Source organism: Pieris napi, chromosome 11 (assembly GCF_905475465.1).
Source record: "Pieris napi chromosome 11, ilPieNapi1.2, whole genome shotgun sequence".
NCBI classification, from domain to species: Eukaryota; Metazoa; Arthropoda; class Insecta; order Lepidoptera; family Pieridae; genus Pieris; species Pieris napi.
Window position 1 is genome coordinate 9,107,252 of NC_062244.1, and position 18,408 is coordinate 9,125,659.

Here is an 18,408-nt window from a genome sequence, read left to right on the forward strand (position 1 = left end):
CTGGCAGCATTTCGTCGCTGTATTGCGATACTTATTCGTTGAGCGAGGAAAGCACCAGCTCTGGGGTCACCGGTACTATCTACCAGGCGTCAACTTAAATCTTTAATTAGCGCCTGTGCACTTGAACCTCACGGCCCAAGAGTCTCTACTCCAAGGCGAATTTATTTTTATACAATAAAATCATTATATTACCGTAGGGAATAGAAGATTTCTATCATGAGATGTGTCTATTATCTATACATATATTATAAATGTTATATGGCATGGTATCACATACAAAAACTATGAATGGGTTACTTTAATAAGTCGTCGACCTGGTGTAGGGTTACGATTGGGATGGTCACTTTACACATGTTAAGTGGAGCGCTACGATCCTGTTATTGTACTTAATACTTCATACATGATTAATTACTAAAAAACTACTTAGATATACTAAAATTGCGTCCAGGCCGTGACGTAGCAATAGGGTGGCGGGTGCCACGGGCCCCCGACCCAAGAGGGCCCATGCCCAAGAGATGTAATCTATGGATGAATGTGAAGTCTCCAATACGCTAGCGTGGGGACTTCAGACCATTCCCTCTCGCCTAAGAGAGGAGGCCTATGGCCATTGGTGGGACATATACAACGTGTAATTGAGTACGCTGAAAATCTCGAAGTTTATTGAAATTAAACTGAGTAGGGACGATTTTTACTGATATAGTTACGCCACTACGTCGCGGAGCCAAGCGTAATATCACTTCAAAGGACACAATCAGATTGTCATCCTAAGGGTCTGTTTCACAATGTATGGATAAAGTACCAAATAGCTATGCAACACATAAATTATTTGGAAGATAAATTGTGCTATTTGACACTTCATCGGACTCATAACATATGATGGACTTTATCTGACGAATAGCGCTATCTGACAGTAGTGAAACTCAACAATAGTGTTTATCCTACCAATAAGTAATAAATAGCTAATTTGGAACTTATGTAGAAATTATCCGTACATTGTGAAACAGACCCTAAGTAATACTTTTAAAATCTGTTAATTGTAAAATAAATCGCCATAGCCTGTTAACTTAAAAATAAACTCATACATATATTTTTTAGAACTTCATTTGTGTCCCCAGTTTTCGCCATTTAAACATCAATTGAATAGAAAGCTGGGAGTGGTATCAATTAAACAAAACACGTCACCGTTCAGTGAGTCGTTCACTAATGGAGTGTAACTCGTCATTCAATGATATCCTTACATATTAATGGTTCTATGCCCCACTAAAAGATATGCTTATGATAGTTTTTTTGCTAGATATTTACAGTTGTTTACGTTAAGGGATACCTATGCAGCTGCTCTCAAAAAAAAACAGTTTTAGAATTCACTCGTAACATTATGAATTTTTAGTTTAATTATTACAATGTTTTGGTTTAAAACAAGATTAAAAATATGCTCCATGCTTCATTGGAGTTCGGAACAATGAAGGTATAATAAAGCTATAGAGTTATTAAGATATATAAGGATTATCCTGAAAACATCATACTCTTTGCTTGGATTTTATGACCATAAATAAAACCAAATAAAAGTGATTCACATTTAAGGGCCTTCTAAACTCGTCGCAGGATATAATAGACCCGCAGTCGTCTATTTATAGAATATAGAAAAACGTTTATGCATCGTTTGCTCCTTTAATTGTTTAAGGAAAAGGAGTGTCGGGCTAGTCTGTTCTTTCCTATACAGAGTCAGTGAGCAATATTACCTCAGCAGCTTCGATCACGAGGTCCGTGTCATTGCAAAGACTCTCGGGATAGTTCAATCTACTAATAAACCCCTTAGCATAGAACCCTTAGCGTAGCCACCACCAATTTTAATTCTGTTTTATCTGTGTTTAATCATTGACTCACTACGGTGGCACTGCGGCTTAAAATGTGTCTTGGCCTTCGAAACGACAAACTCTTTAACATATACCTATATATAATATAATATTTATATTACTAACAATCTAACAGAAGACTGTTAGATTGTTAGTAATAACTCTTGAGATGTTTCTTAAGAAAGAAACATCTCAAGAGTTATGTAGAATTTATTACGTTGAGTACCTAGAATCAAATGTCAAAGTCAAATATATGAATCTACTACACACTGAATCCTAGTGCACTTTCCAATTTTACTGTTGATGCTTTTTTATTATGTGTTATAAAGTTTTCTTTTAATCTTTCAAGTGTATAAAAATATTGGTAAATTATAACATTGAATCATTGCGAATCCGTATGAGAAAGCCTTTATTGTTTTGCCAAAATTGTACCAAAACAAACGTAAATAAAACTAAGTTATTCTTTATTGTCTCGGCTAATTTGTATGTTTGTCTCTTTTGTTATTGTGTGCAAATTTGTTATGACGTAGGTCATGTTCGTAAATCGAAGTCTGAGCTTTTGCTTAGTCAGAGTTTTGTTTATTATTTGAGATCTTACTTTAAACAATTCTCGAAATATTTGGTACTCGAAGTATTTACATTCTTTTTTATATCAATATGCCTAATAATATTATAGTAATAGAACTTTGATACACCAAAAGGTTTTAATAGGCCGGCAACGCACTCGCGAGCCATCTGGCATCAGGAGTGTCCATGGGCGGTATCACTTAACATCAGGTGAGCCTCCTGCCCGTTTGCCCCCAATTTCTATAAAAAAAGAAGGGTATGGGGATACATTTTCTTATAGTATGTATTCCTTTTCAATATTTTGTTTCACTAAAACACGAACTCGGTACATATTAATTAGCCCCCGGTCATGACCCCAGAACCAGGCTGGATCCGCCCTTGTTCATACACTTGAATCAATTAAGACGTGTTCCATAGACGGCTTGGTTCTAAAGGCTTGTGACAAAACGCTTAATTAAATCTCCTTCCGGCCGATCGACGTATCTTGAATATTTATGGCCCTTTGTTTGCATTTAGAAACTAATTATTTAAATTTGTATAATTACAATTGTACTAAGAAATCACCTTCAAGATCAAGAGAATAATGAGACAGTGTCTTCATATAGTAACTTATTGAAATTAAAAGCTCAAAGTCAAGCTTTCTAGGCTTTGCTGCCCGGCAGCATTTAAACTAGCGAACAGTAGATATATCTCATATGACTTGTGGTATTCTATTCAATTCGATTTATAGTTATTAAGACTAATAATTAAATATATATTGGAACATTTTATTAATGGAATTAACAAATGATTAGAGATAAATTTTAACGATTGTTTTAATATCAATGAATTCTTACATCAGTAGATAGACATAGTGACGGAAGACACTTTTGTTTGCCAAAGAGAAATTTAAAAAGGTCCATTCGTATAACATGCAAGGTGAGAGTGCGTGGGCGCATTCTAAATATTGATTTTAAACGTGATAATTATCCGCTGATATTGAGTGACATTTGTGAACTAGTGATCTTTCGACAACCGGTCCAGAGGCCGATCTCTCACGATATTTCATGAGGTATTTTGCCATAATTTGCCGACATATTATTAGGAATTTATACCATAAAATAGAACGTAATAACTTAACACAGCAATTTTAATATGGATAATAGAACCTCGTTCCACCTGTGTTACTTATTTCATAATAGAAATATCAATGTTTAACGAGCAGTGTTGGCTTAGTGGCTTTAGCGTGCGACTCTGATACCTGAGGTCGTAGGTTCGATCCCCGGCTGTGCACCAATAGGCTTTCTTTCTATGTGCGCGTTTAACATTTTGCTCGAACGGTGAAGGAAAACTTCGTGAGGAAACCGACATGTCTTAGACCCAAAAAGTCGACGGCGTGTGTCAGGCACTGGAGGCTGATCACCTACTTGCCTATTAGATTTAAAAATGATCATAAAACAGATTCAGAAATCTGAAACCAAGACCTAAAAAAGAGTTCATCAATGTTTAACTCGCCTGGGTTTTAAGGCTTTAGTCTGGTTTAACCCTAAGAACTAAATCTACGATCTTCAACGATGAGGCTGTGAGCATCAACTGTGCGTCATAATCAGCCTCTTTTTAGTTCATTTCTGGACGTAGGCGTCCTCCATCTCAATACTCCCTGCACTGGCGTCTGCATCCATTGGGAGTTAACCTCCTCGACGATATCGTCAGTCCACTTAGTCGGTGTACGGCCGCGTGGTCTTTTGTTCTGCCGAGGTCTCGATTCAAGGAGCGTGCGACTGTGCACCAATGGAATTTTTCTTTATATGTGTGGAAACTCGTAAGGTAATGGAAAAGTTAATATGCTTGGGAAGCTGGCATGCCATAGAAAGGCTGCTTTTGCCTAATGAAAAATGTTAAAACAGATGCAGGAATGTATCTAGCTTATCTTTAGCCTTTAAACGCTGTATTTTTATGCTCTATTATATTTTTAGACGGCGTATATCTTCCACAATATTGCATAAGAGTTCGTTGTCCGAGATACAGTATCTATGAACACTGATATCACGTTGATAAGAGCAACTTTAATTATTTCCTACTGCGTTTTAGGGTTTTATGTTATAATTCAAAGTTGTTACAGGTATCCAGGTAGGATATATTATATTGTAAATAAAATATCAATTTTGATAATATTCTTTTTGGCAAATAAATGCTTTTTCTGTCTTTGGATTATTTGTCGTAAAAATTAAATATAATTTTTTTATGAACGTCAAAAAATAATTAAATGCCAGTTCAATTAAGGCCGTAGAACGCTACTAAACTAACTACTAAGCAATCGCCAACCATTTTTATGTCGCGACCCACGAAAAAGCCGAAAAGTAAAACAGTCTTGCGACCCCGTCACTGTAAATTTTTTTTATAACACTACACTATAACTATTATTTCCTTGAATAAACGAATCTTTTGTGCCGAATAGTTTGTATTTATTATATTTAACAGACTGCGACCCCCTTTTAAAACAAACTCGACCCTCCGCTTGAGAAATGTTGTACTAAGCTAAAGTTATCATTTCTGTATTAGTATATTCTGTAGAAAATAGGGATAAATTATTATGGAAGGATCAGGAACTAAATACTTCTCTTTGTTTAGTTTTACGAAGAAAGTGTATCGATTACGGAAAATTAAAGTGAAGGTTGTGGAAATGACCTTGCGTGTTCGCCAATTAAGATAATCTACACAAAGAAAACGTTTTAGGTCTTCGTGACAAGGTGATACTGAATTTTTTATAATACGCACTAAATTACTATTTTACACGCAACACAAGGGTTGTTTGACACTTTTTAAATATTTGTTTCACGTAACCCTCTGATACTGAACCTTTAAAAGTGAAAATTTGGAAAAAATCTGTTCAATTAAAACAGTATTTTGTTATTTTTAGAATCTGAGTAAGTCAAAAATATATTTATTTGGATAGTTACAAAAATAATGATTTATTTTACTAGACATTACACTAAAATATTTTTTTTTATATTCCCATTTAACATAGGTTTAGTTTTTCAAACACACAAATGAATGATTTTTGAACGTTTATTTTAACATTAATTTAAAATTAACTTTTTTATTAATTTCCCATTGCTATGAAGTGATGAAAATATTGAATAGTATTTGAAAAAAAACAAAAACTATTTCAACAAAACGTCATTTACGTGATCGTTTGTGATCGTCATTTGAAAAAAACCATGGTTATAGGAATGTTTAATGCGCGCAGGGCCTAGAACAAGCTAAGAAATTTTAATGATACTATAGCAATTAAGGGACAAAAGCATTCTTTAAACTTTTTGTATCAGTTTTTCTTATCATCATATTTGTATGTTCCACTAGATAAGATAGAAAATAATCCTTTAAATAAATCGCAGGACAGTGGCCCTGAGACGCTGTTTTTGACCCACTTTAACACATCTGTTTGCTTACGAACGCGTCCATAGGCTTGCTCTCCAGCTAAGCAGAAATGAATGCTATAGTACTTAACTATGTTTATTTGGTTTATTTCGTTGGACCGAACGGGGAAGAAAATACGTCGCTGTACTGTGTTCATTACTGTATGAAAAAACAATCGTGATATTTTATGGTAAATAGCCAGTATTGGTCTGGTGGCTTTAGTTTAGAACCCTGGCTGTGCACCTATATATATGCGAGTATTAAATACATTTCTTCGTACGGTGATGGAAAATATCACGAGGAAACCTAAAAATATTTTAAGGTCGACGGCGGTGTTAAAAAGCTGATCACCTAATAAAAAAACGAATGATCACGAAACAGCCCTGCGATTCTGTAACTCACTTTTCGAACTCACTGGACTGCTTCAACACTGATTTGAGAGCGACCACCGATGCGAAAACCGCTGTGTGAGTTCGAAAAGTGAGTTACAGAATCGCAGGGCAGATCTATAGACTACGCCCCTGACTTGCGAACTGGTAGTAAATGTAAATTTAGAATTAATTTAACTTCTTTTCTGACGTGCATAAGTATACTTGTTTACCTATATGAATAAAGTTATTTTGACTGACGTTGAGATACACAAATCTGTTCTGTATCTGTAAGGTCGTTATGAATCCTCATTTACGTCATAAATAACAGGATAATGTATAGTCCAGAGAATAAGGTAATCAACGAGAGTATCAATAATGCATATTTTTATATTAGTAATTTACTGGAAGTTAAAAAGCTATAGTCTTTCGAAGTCATATGGTATTTTATACTTTCATTTACATTTGACAGTTTGCTACAAAAGCTGAAATTATACGACTGTTTCTTTGTCGTTTCAGTGAAGCTTTCTATAGCATATTAGCTAGTATACACATACTTTACATTATTTACACATTTGCGTTAACACTTAGCCACTAGTTATTGATTGCAAACGATTAAAGGACATAATGTCTGTTTGTACATACTGACACTGTGTTACATTATTGTTCAGCAAACTGTATTTGTCAAGAATGTATTTGTAACTTTTGTACTAAATTTTTGAATACATGGCCTCAAAGTCAAGAAACTAAGTGGATGTAGAGCTTTTGATTTTAATTACCAAAAGCGTGTTATCGGATATCAAACATGACCAAACAGGCGCGCATGAATTGTTTTAAAATATATATTTTGTATATCATATATATTTACTTAATTTTAGTTAATGTTAATTATTTATGTACTTCTTGTACTTTATCCCCTGTAGGTGTTTTTTTATTGTCTGGAAGAAATCTCTTGTATGCCATAAGGGCATTTGCCTAATAACTTAATTAAGTTTTTTTTATATGTATGTTTTTGTATAAGGTAACGAAGTTTAAATGAATAAATAAGGTAAATTTAGCGACTTTTGGTACGTACAGTATTAATAAATGATTTAAGTAGGCTTTTAATATTTAGTTTTATTTTAATTTATATTTATAATTGAAATACTAAATCAATAGTACCTAAGATTTTGTTGCGATTGCAATTTTTTGAATTATAAATGAGAATGCTAGAAATAAATAATTACATAACATTTTAGCAAAAGGCCAACAATAAAAAATGTCTTCTGATACAAATAGTATTGAAGATATGCAAAATAACGACCTCCAGTGATGAGGTCAAACTGTACAAACATATTTCCGTACCATTGTACGAATATTTGTCACTTGTCGCTATTCAACTTTCATTACATTAGCTTTTTAGTGTGCTTTTTAGGTTTTATTCAACAGGAAAAAAATCAATAGATACAATTTGTACTCTTCTTATTTGATTATTAACACTTCAGAATTTATATTTTTGCTATTATTTCACCAGTTATTACTGGTGTCCTCCAGTTATTACTGAACTCCAGTCTGATTGGTCGTAAAATATTTGTTTATTCGTAAGTAATGATTCCAAATTATGAAACAATTAAATAATAACAAAACAAACTGAATAAAATAAAATTATGAGTCTTAAAAGTAATAGAAGGAATCTCAATGATTAACCAAATCAACCGTCAATTGACTCGATCATAACATTTCCTGATAATCCGAGCATTCCATGACTGTATATGATTATATTTGTTTAGATATCACACATTTAAAAAGGTTTCATCCGGCTTTATGTCTTTGTTAAGGAAAAGACATGGTCTGTGGTCTTGGGTTCCATTCCCGCTAAAACCTTTGACAAAAATGACTTTAGGTACTCAGAAAAGTATGTAGATAGTTTTGAATATAGAAAAAGTAGATACTTGCAAAATTTAATTTTTTTCAATAACTGAATCAAATTAATTAACGTTTCGTACGAGTACTACGATTTCTCTAGCAAAAGTTTCAAAATGGCGCCACAAAAACTTTCGAAACAAATGTTCCAAAAAGGTTGAAACGGTGTATAATTCTAGTCCAAATAGATAATAGAGTTACAGATAAGGCAATAAGTGAAAGGTATTGTTATCACCAAGTTTGGGACAGCTAACCTTTTGTACGTGAGACTCGTTAAACTAATTTTATCCTTAGGCACTTCATCTCTTTCCTTCCTAACAGCACGAAACATGAAAAAGTCGAATCGATTTTTAGTATTACAACGAATTTTTCGTTTGTACATTGAAAAACAAAAACAAGCTTAATATTTTGATATGCCATTATTACCTAAAACAAATGTATTATTCTTTAGTAAAATAAAGACAAAAATCAAACACACATATATAATATATATATATATGTGTTTTAAACACAACGTAAACACACACACGTATTTAGAAACTTGAAATATTTTGATTTTGCGTGAATATTTGCGAGTTAGTTATTTTCTGAGAATAATTTCGATTTCTACCTGAAGTGGAAATATAAGTACCAAGAGATAAAATTAACCATAAGATAATAAGTACTTCAACATAAGATGCATTATTATATGCTTTATACACGATTTCATATCACATATACACTAGTAATAAACGAATACAATAATTTATTCTATTAGTTTGTAATCAATAAAATAATCATCTATGAACAGTTTTATTAGATATTTTTGTATGTATTAATTAAAACCAACCAATTAATTAAATTCATCGTTAAACTTAAGGCCAGGACTATATTTAACGTAATATGCCTATCTTCCGGAAGGTTCTATTAGCATCGTTACCACAACTGTCATTGTACGTCTGACATTAAACATTGTGTATACACCTTAATACAAGCAGTAAAGACACGGAAACGAGAATTTAATAATAAACAGACTCAGATAAAAAAGGGTCAGATTGAAAGTATTTAAAGGAATTGGATTTTCATATACTTTGACTAGGTTTCCCTAACAAAATATATACTTTACTTGACTAAGGGTCTGTTTGTCTATGTATGGATAAAGTACCAAATAGCTATGCAACACATAAATTATTTGGAAGATAAATTGTGCTATTTGACATTCATCGAACTTATAACTTATGATGGACTTTATGTGACGAATAGCGCTATCTGACAGTCGTGAAACGCAACAATAGTGTTTATCCTACCAATAAGTAATAAATAGCTAATATGGAACGTATGTAGAACTTATCCGTACATTGTGAAACAGACCCTTACAATGCCAAGAAGTTAGCCCGACTCATAAGATGCGCAGATATTGTTTAGTTCTTAACAAATACCTTATCAACCAAGATATTTGAAGTTGTCCTTCAATTATATTATGAAGTCCTTACAATGGAAAAGGAAAGGAATTTAAATACTCCAGATTTTTCAACAATCTACTTTATGCATGATTTAGTGTCATTTTTCAAAAATAAGGTGCTGAAAAAAAATTATATATCTTTCTTTTAGTATATGTAGACTAGGAGGATCTTTAAAGGCAAAAGATATATAGTTATTATATATTATTTTAATTACAGTTATGCCAAAATTATATTCGTTATGCTCTGATTGCGTTCATTTTATTAAATATTATTTTCTTTGTTTCAGAAGCCGCATCCTGTAAAGGCTATAAATGTAAGTTGATCCTACCATTTTTGTTATAAAGTAAAAAATAATATCTTGACTTAAACGGCAATTTGCGCATAACTCGGTATAAGGAAGCTATCTCCTTAAATGGTCACCCTTCCTACATAGATTGTAGACGCTGATTTTAATTACAAAGTTCATACTAAATTACAGAGAATAATAAAGTGTCAAAAAACATTGGTATTTGATAAAGAATGTCTCTAACTGTCTAGCTATGCTCTGTGGTACCCGCATTAATTCGGTCGTAGAACGATGTTCCATAGTCTAAAGCTTTATTCGGTAAATAGACTTTTAAATGCAAAAAGAATTTCCCTATTTTTTTAGTCATATCACTCGGTATCGGTATCGCGGACTTTTTAAAAGATGTCTTCTATAAAACTGTAGTACATCACTTTGCTCTATTGTCAATAGTTTCCGTAGGGTACAGATACCGGCAAACATCTGGAACAAATGTCCTGGCCTGCGCAGAAGCGATTTTTAGGTATCACTGGGAGGGGGGCGGCGGGAGAGTGACGTGTCGATCGCGTGATTGGTAAATCAGTTGACGTTTGTGTCCCGCGCTGCGATACGATGCGCAAACTCCCTTGTTTAATGCTCAAGAAGTTTGCCGGTATCTGTACGCGATTTAGGAATTTTTATTCGTCTTTTTAACATCTTGTTACAGTATCGTATTTCATGTTGTATCCTTACTTTTTTAAATTAGACTACAGCTTATGTTCACCAAGGGTAACGTAGGGTTCTAATGGTAAAATAATTTACCAAATTAGTCATCTAGTTTATGAGCCTATTCAATTCAAACCAATGAAATCTTTCCTCTTTATAATATTAGTGTTGATCATTAAAAGAGTTCTACGTGGTCAAAATTTTGTTTTCAGAGTTAATTTAATTTTAAATTTTAAATGTTGTCGATGATTGCAGTAATTTAAAGCACGAACAGTTAAAGGCAGAACAGTAATACTGTGAAAGTGTATTTTTACTTCAATGTTTTATACCTACTCGTAATTAATGGTAATGTTATCTTATAATAAGCGCACCAAATGGATCTTAATGAGCGAAATAACGAACCAAGTTTATTTAAGAAGCTTTATAGTTATAATCAAATATGGCAAGACGCCTGGCAGATTTATAAGAGAGATAACAAGTCTTCCAAAAGCTCAAACCTTTACTTGACTATAACGAATGATAAGAACATGACTAACAAAAAATAACATGTATTAAAAAAAAGGGTGCGTGTACTTTTGTACGCGCGTAAGAAGTTATACTTCTTTGGCATTATTAAAAATAGTTTTTGATTGCATGCAAAGAATTAATTACAATTAAATAATCAAAGACTGGGAAAGGAGTCACTATAGTCAATAAAGTTAAGTTTACATTTGAAAAATTAAATAAATAAATATTTATTATTATTCTCTTACATAACATAAATTCTATTACTATTCGAATGTTGTTTTTAAATTATGTCCAATGCCTTAGCATCTTCCGTATCGTAAAAATTCACTCTCATCATTTTTTCATAACGCGCCTAAAGAAGTATAACTTCAAAAATATATATATTTTGCAATGTATGTTTAAAATGTCGATAGAACTTTGGAATGGGGATTAGAGCACCGCAAGCGTGCCGCAAGTATTAAGTCACGTGATCAATTAACCACTCTTCATATATTTCATGTTAAAAATGGAAAGGTCTAATTGGTATTATTTCTAGATCAAAATCCATTAACTGTAATAACTATAATGAATATGCTTCAACATTTACTTATCTAAAGCTAATAGTTTGTATTGTTTTAAGTTATTGAGATTGGCATATCGCAGACAAACATACATTACGCAAGTACAAAAACACTTGACCATGAAGTATCGTTATAATTAAGTGGCGCCGGCGCATGATTCAGTGAACAGCCGTTAAGCAGATTTATTGTGCGATATGAATAAATAATTATCAATTTTAGATTATTAAAAAAAATCTAAATCTAGTGAAACACTAAAACACTTTGATAACAGTAATTGCTAAGCTCGATTAAACCTATAGTGGAAAAAGAAATCAATTAATTAGAAAGTTACAATCTCCTTCTATATACAAATAAGTTCTGAATCACCAAGTCCGTCGCCTTGGGGGTCAAGGGGGCCGACTGCCCTTCTCTCTAGAGCAGTGTATCCTAACGTGGGGTACATTTAACTGTTAAGGGGGCAATTCGTAAATTGACTTTTTTTTTAATAGAACAGGGGGCAAACGGGCAGGAGGCGCACCTGATGTTAAGTGATACCGCCGCCCATGGACACTCTCAATGCCAGAAGGCTCGCGAGTGCGTTGCCGGCCTTTTAAGAATTGGTACGCTCTTTTCTTGAAGGACCCTAAGTCGAATTGGTTCGGAAATAGTACTTTAGTTTATTTAACAATTTTCTAGTGATTTCTTACTAAAACTACACACTTAAACTATTTACTAAAATTATTAAGCAAATTATGCATATAGGGGCATACGTATGGCACAAAAATGGTTGGGACCCAGCTCTAGAGAATCTAAAAAAACCTTTTCAGTGGCTGACAATTAGCTTACACCCTTCTGAATCACATGTTTTCATTCAATGTTTAAATTAGTTAACATTTTTGAGTCATCTTCGGTAATTTGTCTTACAAATTGGCTTTTGTTACAATTTTCGCTTCAACAAGGCATTTCCTTAGTGTAATGCCCGATATATTAATGTTATCCGATATGTCTGTCTGTGCATTAACTATTGTGGGCTGGTAATGTTTATATAATCACTGAAAATCGTACTTAGTTCCGCGAAGACATGTTAACTTAACGCAAAGTAACTACATGCTTTGGTATATGGTAGAAAAATAAGATACGGTTACTCAGATAGATTCAATACGAAAAGAAGTTTCATCAAGGAACTGGTAAGGTTTATCACATTTTCAGAGTTTCCAGAGTCGAGACTTGGGAGTCTCCCGTTAAAAATCTAATACGTTTCTTACATATGGGATTTATACTTAGTCTTGACTCTGTGGGTAAGAAGGCAGCTTAGCAGCTTAGTATGAATAACTCCGTTACCTGTAATGAGCCGTAGGGTAGTCTCTGTTTCCTTTACGTGAAAATAAATAACCGGACAATATATGTAATTGAAGATTTCAACATGTTTATGATCTGAAAACAAAGTATGTAGTTACATTAACCGTATACCTTATTGTAGATGTGCGTCAATTATTTGTATGAAATCTTAGTTTTTGTCATTTTTTTCCATAAAAAATCAGAGGAACCCAAAAAGCTATACCCAGTTTAATTTTTTGTTGTTGTGCTTTGACGATTTCAAAACAAAGTGCTCTAGGATTAGTCAAGGCTACTGTACAATATACTATGCTCGTAATAACTACTTCCCTAGGGACCTTAATGACATCGCCAGTACAATTGCAAAAAACGTGGAACATCCTGGAGCTCATGAACGAAGGCTTCACCATCAGGTAAATTTCGAGGGAATAATTTCTTGTAAACAAGAGGAAAAAACCATTTGAATTAGTGAATTAGTGTTAGTGTACGTTAGTGTTAAAGTAAATTAGTGTTAAGTGCTAAACAGTAGTAAGTGCAACAAAATAGCACAGAGTGACTTCCCCTTCAAAGAGACTATAAGTAAGTGTTTGCAGACACTTTCATATTTTAAATATCTTTAATAGTAAATAAGCTTAAATTACTTAGCCTAAAGTAATGTGCAATGATGTCTCAGTGATGATATTTTCAAAAAGAATATACTTAATTATATTCCCAATGAAGCTTAGCGCAGTTTTAAAGTATGATTGAAGTAATGCTTTACATTACAAAAGGCCTACCTTAGAACGAATATTAGCGTCTAACATTCTGCCAACGTTGACAAAACAGCTGCTTAACAAACCAGTTAATATTCCAGCCAGGTCTACTAATGGGATGCAGGAATGCTGATTCTCAGTATTAGCTCTAGGCCATATATGGTTTTTATCGAATTGATTTAATGATCTGGTTTTGTTTTCCTTGTCATTTGCGTTTGTCAAGATAATATAGAAATATTAGATAAATTAAGATATGAATGCATTTTAAATTTATGCAACGTAATTGGAACTCATTGGAATAGTTTACTGTTATTATAGCGTCTGTATAAAAGGTATATAAGTTTATTTTATACGCCAACGGTACGGTGTGTTTTTGATTTTTTCCGACTTTCATGATTTTTTGTTAGAAAAATATTGGGCTCAATACTCTAACTGAAGTGAAAATAATCATTTAAAGACTATAATACAAGAGTCTGTATAGCAAAACCGGCTTTGAGTAGGTAGAACCGGGTACCCCAGAGCTGCTAGAGTGTATCATAATGAGAGCAAAACAAAATCTACCAAGTGGTGTGTAAAGCTACCCTTGAGTCTTGACACACCACTCTCGGCCACAATAATATTACATATAAATAAAATAAAAATATCCAATATTCGAGTAGGTACCTACTATAAGGATTACATTATGTTTATGTTATTATTGAATTTATTCTAAATTCTTTCATTTGCCTCTCATCGTCGCTACTATATTCCAATCTTTCCCAGCTATCTCTTTTATTTCATTTTCCCAGGTTTCCGCTGGGCGTCTCTCTTTTTCTTCACACTGACACATTCCAATTTCCACGTAAGGGTCTTTTTGACACATCTGTCATCAATATTACATTTAGTAACAATTAAAAAAAAATAACAATTAAATTTTTTTAAATCAAAATAGAATGTTTGCTATCTTCTATATATATATAATGAAAATGGTCTTCGTTTGAGGCTCAATCACGCCTAAACCACTGATCGTATCGACATGAAACTACCACCATTCGATGCGAATTTTTCCTAGATGGTTTATGGCTATTTATTTATTAAATTCCAACGTTCCTTCATTTTTTTATTGCTGTTTTACTTTTATGAAAATTTATCCATACGGACTTCACCGCGGAAACATTCGGGGAGGCTTCCTAGAACCTCTAAACGTCAACATCTGTTAAAAACTCGATTTTCGAAATATTTCAATTTTCTTAGCGGGAAGTTAAAAAGAAGAATAATAAAAATATGAAAAAAAATAAAATAATGAAACATAAAATTTATTTTAATTCGTCGAGCAAAGCGGGCGCGAAACGGCTAGTAATATCATAAGCCTAATGTTCTTAGAAAAAGGTTGATTCTGCTAAAAGTGGGTTTCTCCTAGTATTGGTGCTATACGAAATTCAGCTTTATTGACATGTACATATGCTGATCTGTACTATTCAATTCATTTTAAAATATAACAATAGGTACTCAAAACTGACCCTAATGTCTTCAAGTTTCCGATCAATCAAGTGTTCAAAGACCAAGGTTGTGAGTGGGAGGTCCCGTGAAGCCTGTGGACTTATTCACGCAGTACCAACAAAATTGTGATACCTCATATTACCAAGTGAAACTATTATGTTTACTCCAGTACTATATGTTTCTACTTCTTAATATAAACGCGTATTTATTAGTTATATATCTCGCCTCACCGAGTGATATTTATTCAGCGAGACACCGAAATCCTTTTCACACATAACCTGTGAAATTATAAACAGACATAGAACCTATTATTTAATCAATATATAATTTATATAAAACTGAATCGCAAAATATGTTTATTTATTCCTTGAAGTCCTAGGGAGGACTTTATGGAGAGAAAAATTGGAAAAAACACTGTTTTATTAAGTACTTTGATTTTTATTCCGGGAATTTCAGTCTCTATGGGGTAGCATAGCAAATTGTTTCATATGTCGGTATGTAGCTACTAAAAAGTCTAAGAAAAAATTACGGCGAAAAAAGTTCCCGAAATCACAAACTATTTAGTCTATTGATTTACTTTAACACCAGAGAAACCAAAAATTTGTTATTTCATCTTGTTTTGTTTAAATACTAACTTACGCTTCATCGTGTAGCGTCTTATACTCATTAGGATTTATAATCAAGAGTTTTTAACCTTACATGAATAATACTGCGCGGTAATAAAATGGTCTATCAAAGGCCACAATGGTAGCCATAAAGATCACGAGTCTAATGTATATGCCATATTCACATTGTCATACTGTGTCAATTAATTTTTTTGTTCAGTATTGTCATGCCGTTCTGTTATGAATATGTAAAATTTAGGCACTAATTTTTTTTCAAACAGAGGGCAAACGGTCATTTGATGTTAAGTAATACCGCCTTCCATGGAAACACACTGCCAAAAGGCTTAAAAGTGCGTAGTTGAGTCATATTATTTGAGTTATTTTACATTTTTATTTGAGTCAATACATGAATTCGGATTAATAAGTAAAACCTACGGATAGGCTGTTTTAGTACTGTAGAGCGATTTTGAAAAAAATATTAACAGACGGATCTATAAAATTCAATAATTATAAAATTATATATAATATAAAATTCAGCCACTATCTTTTGATGGTTTTGCAATTTAACAACACCCCGTTTAATTGTTTCAATGTTTATATATTCTAAGAAATAAAAATTTTATTTGGGACTTTTTTACTTATAATATTCCCAAGTCCGTATAATAGGCATAGCTTTAATCTTCTAAAAAAAAATATATAGCTTTGAACGAATAAAACAAATCAACATTATTTTAACGTTGACGAATTAATAGGTATATTACAATTGTATAATATTGTCAGATATATTTTTTGTCGGCTTTAGTTTAATATCACACAGTATCTTAAGCGATGCAGTAATTACATAAGAAAAAGCAAGCGTTAAAATTCTCACCTTCCGTTAATACATATTTTTGCCCGGCGGCCTCAGAGCAAGGTTTGCCCGATTTGGTCAGGTCACCGGGACAAGTTCTGCCCTTTTACGAGCACTTTGAATTCTATCGGCAAGGTGAGGAAACGGGTAGGAAGTCGGCTTTCCTGATTGTGCTTGTCGGCAAGTATTAACATTCTTTATAATTATATAGTTATGAGATGAGATATCTCTCCGCGCGGTTAATGGGTGCTGGTGCAATTTCTTTGAACTCATCAAAACTTTCTTATTTTAAAAATAAACGCGTAATATTTTTGCTAAATAAAAGTCTTAATTTTGACCATTAAAATCTATGAAGTTTGATTTATACTTGCGACACGCTTGCCTTGCCTATTTATGTATTCTATGATTTCTTTTTTTTATGTAATAGGAGGCAAATGGACAGGAGGCTTATCTGATGAAAAGTGATACTGCCGCCCATGGACATACATCACGGGAAGGCTCGCAAGTGCGTTGCCGGTTTAAGACTTGGAACGCTCTTACGCTCTTGTTGGTTTATTAAGATTTTAATATTAAACCATGTTATGAATGTATTACTCAAAACTTGACTCAAACAATTCTGTAGGTCGTAGCGTAATATTATTGGTAAATATAAGTCTTAATTTTATAAGTAAATTTAATATAAAAAGTAAATTTTGACATAATTTTTTTTAATGTCGATTTTAAAATTATATATCGTGTTTATGTAACCTATGCTAATACATACAGCGTACCATGACTAATGTCTTAGAAAATATAAGATTGTTACCCATCTAGAATACGTCAGCGTGTGGTTGTACTTACCCAAAGGGTCACATCCGGCCAATAGGAACGCATCGCGCGTCTTACTTACAAGTACGAACTTCCGGTCTTATGTAGGGTTTGCGATGTATTTATAAAAGCATTATATAGCCTAAAACATAATTTATTTAAAAAAGGCATAACGGGACACAAAAAAATTATTCAGGTAAATTCCTGGGTTTCGTTAATTATTTTTTTAAATTTGATTAAAAATAAATACTAAATAAGAAAAACTAATTTGTATCTGATAGTCGATCTTAGGACCATGTGCTTTAGACATCAATAAAAATCTATGAAGTTAAATGATTTAACACGGTTTGCTTTATACTTGCGAAACGCTTGCCTTGCCTATCTATCTATTCTATGATATTTATTAAGATTTTAATATTAAAAATGTTATGAATGTATTACTTAAAAATTATTGCCTTTTATCGATAGACAACCCTAGTTTTCAGTACGTGTGTTGAACAATGCGCCTCTGTCCCAGAACCGTTACACCCCGGCCCAATTGACTACATACTTTATAATCAGCTTCGTAATGAATCATTCGATACCCATTCTTAGGCCATATTTCTAACAATGATTTTTACCACCTTCTAAGGACGATAAAGGGTAATTAATTAAACACTTCTTATTGGTATTTCAAATTAATTTTTAACTTAAATATTAAATTAACTTTTAGCTGACATAATGCCTCGAAATTAGTTAATTTTTGGTAGTTGTCAAAACTACTAACCTCTAAAAAACATCTCTTCTATAACAAAATAATGATTTTTTTTAACCTACGCAGATATTTTTAAAGTGATTGTTACCAATGAGATTGAATTAATTGTTATGGAGCATCGGTGTCTTCTCTATGACCTAAACAATTTTCTGCTGACAGCTTTAGCGCATGCGCGTTTTGTCGATTTTTGGCGGCATTAACACGGTGCTGTAATGAATGTCGTATGAACTTTTTCATTTTTTTCATAAATGACAATGTGAT

General features: G+C 32.9%; 1 protein-coding gene across 3 annotated transcripts in view; it reads left to right on the plus strand.

Annotated features, from left to right (window-relative positions):
- LOC125053672 (inverted formin-2) overlaps positions 1-18,408 on the plus strand; it is a 73,538-nt gene that overhangs the window by 34,576 nt on the left and 20,554 nt on the right. For all 3 annotated transcript variants that reach the window (XM_047655164.1, XM_047655166.1, XM_047655165.1), the window contains one exon: positions 9,818-9,844. The gene's annotated coding sequence lies outside the window, so the exon portion shown is untranslated. The remainder of the gene's footprint in view (positions 1-9,817; positions 9,845-18,408) is intronic.